Raw genomic sequence first — 12041 nt, forward strand, 5'->3', positions numbered from 1 at the left:
CACCCCTCTTTCCCAGATTTATGTGTAAAAACTGGCCATAAAGAAATTCTCTGACCTACCTTGTCTGACTGTAGTCATAAGACCCCCATTCCAAAGAGGGTCCTGCCCCATACCCAGAGGAAGGGACGCATGCTCAGAGAGGCCAAGAAGAATCTAGACGGACAGGCCCTGCTGGGCTTCCCCACTCAGTGTGTTAATACTGGATCATACCCTTTTTGTCCCATCATATTTCTACATGGCTGTCCATACTTTGTTGAACCTAAGCATAAAAATGGACCGTTTCCCCTGTATATTTGGGTCTTTATTCTGAAGTCTCCCGTGTCACGTAAAACTATGATCAAATAAATTTGCAAGCCTTTTCCTCCATTAATCTGCCTTGTCAGTGATTTCCAGTGAGCCTTCAGAGGGCAAAGGGGAACTTTCCCTTGTTACCTACAAAGGGATAGAACCCATTATCAGACAAACTTCTTAAATCATACTCAACTACTTATACAAAATGCCAGATGAAAATCTGTGAAGAGTTTGGTAAACTACACAGAAGAAAAATGAGGAAGGAAAAAATAAATTTGTTTAGATTTGTCTACAATAGGCTTGAGAACTTCTAGAAGGGAAAAAATAAATCTGCCATTAGAAAGTTATATAACGGCCGGGCGCGGTGGCTCACACCTGTAATCCTAGCACTCTGGGAGGCCGAGGCGGGTGGATCGCTCAAGGTCAGGAGTTCGAGACCAGCCTGAGCAAGAGTGAGACCCCGTCTCTACTAAAAATAGAAAGAAATTATAGGGACAACTAAAATATATATACACAAAAAATTAGCCGGGCATGGTGGCACATGCCTGTAGTCCCAGCTACTCGGGAGGCTGAGGCAGTAGGATCGCTTAAGCCCAGGAGTTTGAGGTTGCTGTGAGCTAGACTGACGCCACGGCACTCACTCTAGCCCGGGCAACAGAGTGAGACTCTGTCTCAAAAAAAAAAAAAAAAAAAAGAAAGTTATATAACTATGTATGGTGTCATGCATGGGGGAGAAAGGAAAGTATTCCAGCTGATTTGTATCAAATGTTTAGTAAGCAGTAAGGGGATATTTCATTTAAGCCCCATTACTTCACTTTGTTCAGATTTCAACTATTACGTCTCTACTAACTGGAGTATAGATCTTGATTTTATATACCTGAAAACAGAAAATGCAAAGCTAATTTCTGCAACTGATGTACAATTTGGAGGAATACTATGAAACCACTTGAAATGTAATAAAATGGAGTAATCACTCAGTTGGGTAATCCACTGTATTCAAGGAAACACAACATCTATCAGTTTTCTCAGCACCAATATATTAGAGCTATAGATGACGGTTCTACAAACATACTCACTAGAGTGTACTTTTCTAGCGGCTTATGCTTATTTTGTAGCTGACCCCCAGTAAAAGAAGCCATTTACAACCTCATCTACAGAAATGGGCAGAGTATCACCACAGAACAATACAGACCTTATTATATAAGCACAGATGAAGAGGTGCAGTTTTCGTATAAGTGGGGGAGGGGGAAGAATGAGACCAAAAACCAAAGGTTAAGAATTTGATCAAAAAATAATTTTCTTCTCTAATATTCTATCTCCTTTTCTCCCTTCCTGTGTTTCTCATCTCTGAAACTACTTCCCATTCCAAAAAAGGAGTCAACAGCTTATACCTGAAGCTGTGTGCACAGATAAAAGAGTAAAGAAGCACAACAATGAAACAACACAAAGAGAACAAAGGAGGAAGAAAGGCAATCCATAAGGTTCCCTTAATCTCACAAACCTACCACGGGAGACAAGCAGAGTGGAGAGGCGGCTGTAAGTGCTGATCCTGAACATGCAAATCAAAGGGCTTACATTATAGCAATGGTGGAACGTAAAGATGCAGTTTTGGTAATAATACACCTACCGACTTGTAAACACTCCAGAAATGCTTGCTGAACTGAATTAAATATTTCACAGCTTGAAGTAGGAAAAACTGTGATGAGCAAGACTAGAAAAGGTGGTACCTCTAATCTGTAAAAATAACAACAGCAATAAAAAGAAAACTATGTAGGGAACAGAGTTGGAACATTTCAAAACAAAAGACTAACACCAAAAGAAGATAATATTTACTTAGCCTGGCTTCATCAGCTAACCCAGAAAAATCCCACATGAAAGCAAAACACAAGACTCTGTTCCTACTCCCAGCTCTGTTTGTTTGCTCCGTACGGTGACAGGGTCTGGGCAGGGGTTTCGCTACAGTTCTGCTCACTGTACTCCGATATTTTTTCAATGATCACGTGGGTCCTCTCTGTTTCATAGAGAACTCAATTAAAAAGATATTCACGAATAGAATGTCTGGGTTTCACTCATCCACATCTTCAGGAGCAGATGTCCAATAATGTACTTATTAATATTTTATCAGGTGCTGTCATTTTATCTGGACAAGTCCATCATCACCACAATGCCTGTATGATCAGGGATTCCTAACGGAAAGAGCATTTGAAAGGCACCTGGCCTCATCTCAACAGGCTCCAAAGACCTACTCCAACCTGAGTGCTCCGAGTCCACAGGAAGAGCCCCTCATATCATCACACAGAATCAGAAAACTGAAGAGAAAAATAAAATGGGTCAAAATAGCAACTCACAAGTAATCAGCTATCCCGAATGACTTAAATTTATAAAATAAAAAGTAAAGCTTAAAAAAGGTTCTAACCCATAATAGTATAAATTAATCCTCACTATCACCAGGATAAATTTCTTTTTTTTTATATTTCCCTGACCCCTCCAAGATAAATTTCTTTTAAGGAAGAACAGAAGGAAAGCAACGATAGAAATGATGAGGTATTCTTCTAGATAGGAAAGCTTTCTCTTCTTGAGCCACTCAAGAAGAACACACTTTTGACTCTTCATACACAGAAAACAAATAAAGCACCTAACTACTAGTCGCAATGGAAAAACACTGGGAAAATGGAAGGAATGAATGATGGCACTTGTCATGCACAGCAGAATCCATTACATAACCAGCTTGGTGCTGTCCCTTCATACTGGGCACATTCCCAAGGTTGGGGGGGAAACACTGGTCAGCTTTTTAAACTAATAATGATAAAGGCTGAAGCTATTATTTTTGGAGTGTGTCTATACAGCTGGTGTCATGGACCCTGATGGTAATAGGAAACAGACACACAAGGGCTAGGAAAAATGAAGATGACAGTATCATAGGAAGGTGGAATGGGAGAGGCTGTGTAGCGATATTTCACAACTTTATTACTTTTATAATACAAAAAAATTACCTTAATCTTTATTCACTAACACAAAATCAATTTGATTTTTTAAAAAATACTGAATTGATGCATCCATTGTGCTCAACCTAATTATTCAATCTACTACGTATATTTACTGAGTAATGTAGCAGGCAATAAATCCATGTTCACGGTACAGGAGCTGACATCCCAGTGAGGTTCCACACTCCAGTAACTCACTCACACATCCATCATACACACATTAGACATCGGACCCATTTCTGTAATACCAAATTAATACAAATCAGGTCTAGTTTCAGTTTCATTTAGCACCTTTCCCCTATATCTGAAAGCAACGGTTCTTGAAAAGTGCGAACCACGGGCCCCGGGGTCCCCGAGGCTCTTCAACTGGATCTGTGATGTCAAACTACAATTCTAGATGTTATTTGCTTTTTTTGCTGCATCAACAGTAAGCAACAGTATGTAAACATGCTGGTACCTTAGCACAAAGGCAAGAAGTAACCCCAAACTGTACTAGTTGTCATCTTACCACACAACTGCAGTTAAATAAGAAGCCATCTTGTTCACTGCCCTTGATGGAAAAGTAAAAAATTAATTTCATTAAATCCTGACCCTTGAGCATGCACTTTTTATCACTCTGTGCGATGAAGTATACTGATGTTTGTCACAAAGGACAGCACCTGTGGGATGAACCCAGGAGGTGAGCGAGCCTCTTTTATTCAGGGGATATAGCACCTTTCACTTGAAACAGGGGGTATACAAACATTGGTTATTCAGACAAGGCTATCTGGAAAGCATTTTAAGTAAAAGGAACAAAATGAGTGAACTTGTTTTCAAGGAAAACAAGATTCAAGCTTTTATGCAATAATCAAGACTTACTGAAAACTTGTATATCCATTGTGATCTTGACAACCTCTCTACTTAAGACTCTTCTGATTAGTGACATGATTTTTTGATATTACAGAGTGAAATGTATTGACATTTGGGAGATTTTCCAAGTGGCCAATGCAGGATATTCGAAATAGTACACAGAACAGAGTTTTAAAAGTTCATAGATACGGTTTCTGGATCTACATCTCAACCAACCTTTAAGATGCTACCACTCTGTCTAGTGTACTATCAAAGAAGGGCCACGATTATCTGAAAGAAAATTAAAACACCCTTCCCTTTTCACAGCCACAATCTGTGTGAGGCTGGATTTTCTTTGGTTGGATAGCAACCAAAGTAACATATCATGACAGACTGAATGCAGATGTGAAGATGAGAACCCAGCTGTCTTCTAATAAGCCAGATATTAAAGATATCTGTGAAAAATAATAAAGCATACTTAAGTTTTTTGTTTTGGAAAATAGTTATTTTTCATGAAAGTGTTATTTATGTTAACATATAGTAGGTATATTATTATTTTAGATTTAATAATTTTTAAAATCCCTTGATTTTTTTTGTTAATATAAATATTGATAGAATCCATATAAACAAAAGCTCTTAGGCATCCTCAATAATTTTCAAGAGTGTAACAAAAAACACAGGACTAAAACATTTGAAAACCACTATGTAAGAGAAACCTTTAGGTGGCAACTCCTGCAGGGAAACATGGGGGTGGATTGATGGAAAAGAATTTGAGAAATAAAGCAGATAAGCTAAAATTTCCTAATCATCAGATGACAATGCAAAAAGCAGTCCCATTTTAATTCATTAAGCCAAATACATATTCATGGAGGTTTCTCTTTAGGGTCAAATGATTAAACTATTTAAACATTTGGATCTCCATTAATCTCCTATAAATTTCCCAAATGATTAGTCTTGTCTAACACTACAGTAACACAGTATGTAAATTCTCCCAATTAGCTCACTGATATTTGTGCATTCTCCCAAATCCACTAACATTCACTGCATTGTCTTTTGCCACCACTGGCTGAGAGACTTCTCGCTGAATTATTGATTTTCTGCCAATTAATTACCATAGTGAGATTCAGTTGGGCTTATCTTTGCAGAAAATTTTTTTTTTCCAGTCTCACTTCTCTTGTACCCTTTAGAGTCTGTTGGGGAATCAAAATAATTGGAAACCTAAGGATGAAATATTGAATTCTAAAAATACCCTTGGCATACCTTACCAATAACTTAGACACTTAAATGGGCAAAAGACCCATTTTCCACTGGATTCCAGACTTTGATGCTTTTCATTTGGATCATCCCTCAATTCTCTGTCAACAACTTTACTACATGAATCTTAGGAAAAATCTATTTTACTGATTCCAGAGGAAAACTGACAAGTGCACTCATGTATTTGCTCTTGTTTAGAAAAAGTAACATGTTTCAGGTGTAAGCACTGTAAAAAAGAAAAAAATTCTCATTATCTACGGCAAAGCATACGTATCAGAAAAGGAAAAACAGTTTCTAATTCCTGAAACAATACTTGCACAGCTAAATGGACACTTTCTGTGGCACAGTTCAGAAATCACCTACCCTAGGATGAACGCTCACAGCAGAATGGGAATTCATCTCTCCGTCTCAAACAAAGGCTTCCTCTGAAGGCCTCCAGAGCCCAGCTGAGTGTATCTGCAATCCCACAACACGAGCCCAGCCGTTGGCCTGGAATTCCATCCCTTCTACCCTCTTCCCCGCCAGGGAAGCATGATCCCCAGACAGCTTATGGGAGCATGCCACTGGACAGGCGGTCCTCAACTCCCCATCCCCACACTCTCTCACCTCCACCTCCAGGGCCCTACCAGGCAGGCTATTCAAAGCCTCTCAAGAGTTTATCTCAAGAAAACCTATAATGACAACTCTTGATTTCTCTAAAAGGTGTGTGTCACCAATTGAGCAGTGAGATTCAGTAAGGCTCCATTTATGGCTGTACACAACTTTAGCCTGTGGAAAATAAACACATTAAACCAAAGCTTAATAAAGCTGAAGGCAAAAGAAGAAATTTAACTCACTGATAGCATCAACAAGATTGCTGAAGGAAGGAAGTGAGTTTGAGTTCACACACATTCTTTTCTGGAAAGAGGAAGGTGTAGAGAAAAAACATAGTGGACTTGATCTTAGATGCTAATTCAGACCCCAGCAGCTCTTCACTTCTCTGGGCCCTATCTACTTCCTGAAGGGAAACCTGGCTTAGAGAGCATGTGGCATTGGGCCTTGTCCTTGCAAGCTGCCACACACAACTCAGTTCCACTGCTGCCTTCTCCTAATATCGACACCACCACAAAAAAAGAAAAAATGGTCCTGCGGTGAAAGAGTGTGAAGCCTTCCAAATAATGGCAGAATAAAGAATGTCACAATATCAAACAGCAAATTCATTACCATGCACTAGACAAAGGAAACTTGATAGAGAAGTAACCCTGTAAGAGAGAACTGAAACCTCATCAACTTAAAACAGATAATACAAACAGGAAGGACTGCCCTGTGTAAGTTTCCTCCATATAGTTTACAACAAACATAAGGTATTAAACCTTAATCAAGCTAAAGTTCTGGCAAAAGGAGAAAGACTGGTAAATCAGAATACGTTTTATTTCGAGGTGTGAGTCTATTTTCTGGAATGCAGACAGCACGGGGGAGAGCTGCAGAGTGCTCACCGTCTGTCTTTGCCTCCCTGGCCTCCAGCACCCTACCTGAAGGTATCAGCCCAAATGGGAACTATGAGAAAATAGCTAAAAGTGTTTGAACGGAAAGACTTAGTAAAACAAAATTTAGTAACTGTGCCTACTAAAAAAATATTTCACACAGGATTCTCTACTTCCTTGACCAAACTGGAAACTAATTCAGCTGAAAAAGCTAAAAACATACGCATACACACAAGAGTACTGAAATTTTCCACACTGGTCAGCAGGGCACTGGAATCGCCCTGTAACGTTTCCTACTGATGAGCACCATGCGGCCTATGCTGCACTTGCTCTGCACCAGGAGGGCCGGCTCCTCCCTGGGTCTGTTCTGGGGTGGACGACAGAAAGTCAGAAAGATGTGGTACCTTAAGAGAAGGAGAGGGGAAAATGCACCTGAGCCCTTGTGCCAATAAACTCCTGACCAAGCGGTCAGTGAACAGAGGTTATTCCACTTCGCAATCCAGCTTATTCTCACCCAAGAGGAACGAAAGTCATTTCTTATGTTCTAATTTTTAATTTACTAGAACATTCTAAGAACCTCACTTAGAGAAATAAAACAGTTGAAACAGCAACAGTCTAAGCCTCTACGTGCTGTCTGCCATGAAGGGCCACTCCCATGGGTGCTTCTAGTGTGAACAAGCCCTTGTATCCCTTTTTCCCCACTAGTCATTGATAAAAAGGGACAACCAGAATGAGGAAAAGAAGGAAAAGATGACTGAATTATCTGTTCTAATTTACTACTGAAAATAAACTAGCATAGAAAAGAGAGGAAAAGAACATAAAATCATCAGTTCGTACACACACTTACTTGGAGGCTGTCTGAGAGCAAAGGGAATATTTAGCACAGACATTTGCAGACACTTACTGTCAGAATTAAAATGGGAAGCTGCATAGATAGAAGTCACTGAATAATTAGCAGCGAAGACAATTTTGCTCTGCGATCTGCCAGATACAATTACTTTCACTCTATCTCCGAAGGTAAACACATCTAAACTGGTATAGCTGAATGGGACCACCTGCCACTTGGTTTTCAAAGGTTCTTAATTTGGGATACAATTGTAGCCACCTAAAATGTTCACATCTAAAAATAAAAGTATTCTATTATAAATTAAGTCTGCTGGTCTTAAATCTAAATAACTCTGGTTTATACGTGAAAATAAAATAAAAGCTGATTTATCATGTCATCTATACATTCCTAGCCCTCAGGCATTAGAAGATTAGCTTTCTGAATCACAAAAAGCAATGTTTATTGTTAACCAAAATTTTGTTAAACTGATAAGTTTTCTAGAACTAAAAAAAAGAAGAAAAAGAAAAACAATCTTTTTCAGAACCTTTCCAACCTTGCCTCAAAGCAGGGGTCCCCAACCTATGGTGAGCTGTATAATTATTTCATTATATATTACAATGTAATAATAGAAATAAAGTACACAATAAATGTAGTGCACTTGAATCATCCCAAACCATCCTCATCCTCCCCGGTCTGTGGAAAAATTGTCTTCCATGAAAACGGTCCCTGGTGCCAAAAAGGTTGGGGACGCTGCCTAAAAGAACCTTAAAAAACTAGCAACAAAGCTAATTTCTTAATATAAAATAAAAATGAGCACTGATATTTCCAGCTTCAGTTTATCCTTTCTATATGTTCACAGAAAAAGAAAAATGAAAAAGTGAAAATGCCTTTCTCTTCTTAAATCCTATATTTCACACTCTTCTGCTGTACAACTAGAAAAATGCAAAAGGGGGAAACTGGTCGCAAATAATGAAGAAAATCAGTTCCCTGTAATTCCTGACCTCAGGAGACTCAGTTTGAATAGCAGCCCAGCCACTGGACACACCCAGGTAAATCCAAATTTTTCTCTGGCTGGACACACCCAGGTAAACCCCAATTACTTAGGGAACTCAGACAGCAGCTGCAAAATGACTCTGAAGACACGTCTGTTCAGAGGCTGCACAAATTATTACATCTTATATCACATTTATAACAAACACAAAAACAACACATTTAAGAAAAATGAGGATATATTTTTCTCTAAAGTCCTAAGTCAAATATGCTACTCTCCCATAGAGACGTCTTTAAAATGTTAAAGTGAGTTATCTGGTCAAATGCCTGTTTAACAAACTAATGAGAGTAATAAAGATGGGTCACACTTTCCTAAGTCCCTTCTGTGGCCTGGGACAGCGGCCTGGGATGAGGAACCCGCACCGTAGGCACAGGCTGTGTGCTTTCAGCTTCTGTGCTAATACAAACGCCATTTTCCCACATATTCCTGATTATAAGCAGGATATTAATTAGGGGTGTTCTTTTCAAGACCTGACCTAGAGATTACATTTCAAAAAATGTAGCTCTGCAGAATATGGAATTCTGAAATCAATCTTGGATTTACTGTCTAAAGACAACGCTTTTCCTAAAATGATTTGTTACAGTTTCATTAAAATGATTAGACAGAAACTTTATCTGTAAAACGTTGCCAGGCATCTTGGAAGTTAGCAGAATGACAAGGATTTTCCAACAGGTTGTCAAAAATAAATGAAAATATACAAATTCTCAGCAACACACTAAACAAAATAAAAATACCCTATTTTTTAGAATCATGTTAAAGGGAATAGGTCTTTAGAAAAGCCACCTTTCAGCAAAGGGTTAGACCACCCTCCCCTAAGGGACCTCTATTCTCTGTGGGCACATCACAGGCACCTTGCTGGAGTAGGCACAGTCCAGCTTATCTGAATGATCAATGCCAACCCTAACAAGGGCTCCTCAAAGCCACAAGGGCAAGTTCAGGCCCCTGAGTCACCCCCACCTCAACCGACTCCTGCCCTCCTGAGCAAGGGGTGCAACCTCTGACCCTCTAGTAATCTCTGGCCTCCTGCCTCCCACAAGCCTGACCTCAGCCCCCAATTACTTCGCAAAACCCCACCCTGGCCGCGTACTCACCTCTCCCCTCCAATCTTTTGATGACCTCACTCCATCTGCCCAATCCCGACTAGAACAGACTTGCAGAGCATGACTCCTACTCCTCATAACTGATAACATAAAAGTGAATGTAAAACAAGAACAAAAAGGAGAGCGTTACCACCGGAGGGGAAAAGGAGAGGGCCAGCAACAGGCTGTGGGGAGAAAGAGAGCGAATAAAGATCGACAGCTGGTGCTGAGGAGAGCTAAAAACACCGGGAAAAGTTGAGTCAGAGGAGCTGGTGTCAAAGATGAGCACAAAGGAGACGCATTAGCTAACACTGAGTGGGGCCAGGGCAAGGAGTCTTGCCTTAACCTCATTTTATGCTCCTGGATCACGCGCTCCACTCTGTCCGGAGCAGCTGTGCCCATGTAACTTATTTCTGCAGGTTCCACCCTCTCTTCCTGGGACCTGTGCTTAAGAGAGCCAAATTCAATGCTCCTTTGCCCAGCCTTGTTCTCACTATTCCCTTTAAGGTTTTAGGAAAAGCAATAGCTCCACTCTTCCATTGAAGTTTTCCCAGTCCAACAACCCTAAATAGCCCTCATCTCCTGAATTTAATATGCTCGTTCTTAGATCCGATTAGAACCTCTCCTGAAATAATCTAACACCATTTAACTTTTTTGTAAATTCAAGTCCCTAAAAGCAGGAAGAGAGTGTCAATAAACCAGAATGGTGAAATGAGAGGAAGAGCAGAGCACCCAGATCTCGCAGCACAGTGAGGGTGAGCACCTCAGGTCTCAGGCCCATAGTTCTCGGCTGAGGCTGCATATTAGCATCACCTGAAGGATTTCTGTAACTCCCACACCCAGGCTGCACCCATTCCAATTAAATCAGAATCTCTGCGGTGGGGCCCAGGCATTCGTATTTTCTTCAAATGCCCCAGGTGATTCTAATGGGCAGCCAAGTTTAAGCCGACTCCATAGAAACCCTGGCAAAGGTGCTCATTCTGAGGAACAGGAGCAGCTCCGTAACAGTGGCTAGCTAGTTCCTAGGGAGCACTTACACTGCTCCTCCCAGGCATTAACTCATTACAACTTTTCATCCGCCCCTTCACTGCCTGTAAGTGCTCCTGCTAGGTGGAAGTCACTGGTCCACCGGCTACTGAGGTCTGGAACTCAGCATCTGCCTGGTCCCTACCCCTCTGTTTCATACAAAGAATACTTAGCACCACCACCCGCCCCAGCTCATCTGATTCTTGGCACAAAGCCTCAGGGCAACGAAGAAAGCTGTACTCTAATAAAGTGGCTACAGAGTAAATTAAGCCACAGTAGAGAAAAATGTAAAAGTCTGGGTCCCTAACTACAGGTGAAGATCTAGCAAAGGGCAGGAAGCACACCACTCTTTGTGCTGGACTGTCACTGGAGGCTTCTGACTCCTTTCAGCTGTCACCTTCCTCACAAAGGAGAGAAGGCCCAGGGCCTGGACATGTTCCCCCAGCACACTCATCTCATTCCACCAGCTCAAACTCTACTCTGGGTCCGCAGAGTCATCTTTTGTGCTCCCCCACAATAGAGGTTTTCAGAGTCCTGACTTTCAAATAAACTGTCTAAACTTTCAACGAATAGACAGAGGGGGAAAGCAGAATACGTTTAGGTAAAACCCGAGCTGTGAATGACCATTTTCTTCCAATGCTCTTTTTTAAAAACAAAAGAAAGGAAAACCTAATTTTAAAGGATTTTAGAAATTTGAGCTTTTATTTCTTTAAAAATTTAAAAGGAATAAAAATCTGGTTTCATTAAGAACAGAATCAAATTCTAGTACAGATGATCAAATGGGTCCCAAAACCCTAGCAAATCAAATCTTAACAAAATCAAAATAAATGAAAATACTATTTTCCACAATGGCTGACAATTACCTTAGAGTTCGATTCTCCACAGAGTTCCCTGGAAAGAAGTCAGCGACTTCCCTTGCTGTTTCCAAAACTGTTCAGATTCGCTAATGATGCCTCTGAAATGCTACCTTTGTGAAGAAAGGTTAACAGCGTGTTTTAAGCTAGGGATGGTGGTGAGGGTGGTGCCTAGACACAAAGGAAAGGGAGGAGAAGACAAAGAAAGCTCTACCAAAAACCAACCAGGATTCCAGCAAGTCAGGGGGCCAGTCTTGAAGTGGTTCTACTGATGCCCACTTCAGGCTTACCCTGAATACAGTGCATATTGAGCTCACTGCTCACTCTCTCCAACCCATTTTCCCTCGTGAAATAGCACCAAACAGAACACTGCTCTGGAAGAGTC

The 12041-nt window shown here is 40.6% G+C and overlaps 1 protein-coding gene across 2 annotated transcripts in view; it reads right to left on the reverse strand.

Annotated features, from left to right (window-relative positions):
• SIPA1L2 (signal induced proliferation associated 1 like 2) overlaps nt 1-12041 on the reverse strand; it is a 202938-nt gene that overhangs the window by 162151 nt on the left and 28746 nt on the right. The window lies entirely within an intron of this gene.

The sequence above is a fragment of the Eulemur rufifrons genome, chromosome 11, assembly GCF_041146395.1.
Source record: "Eulemur rufifrons isolate Redbay chromosome 11, OSU_ERuf_1, whole genome shotgun sequence".
In the NCBI taxonomy this organism is placed as follows: Eukaryota; Metazoa; Chordata; class Mammalia; order Primates; family Lemuridae; genus Eulemur; species Eulemur rufifrons.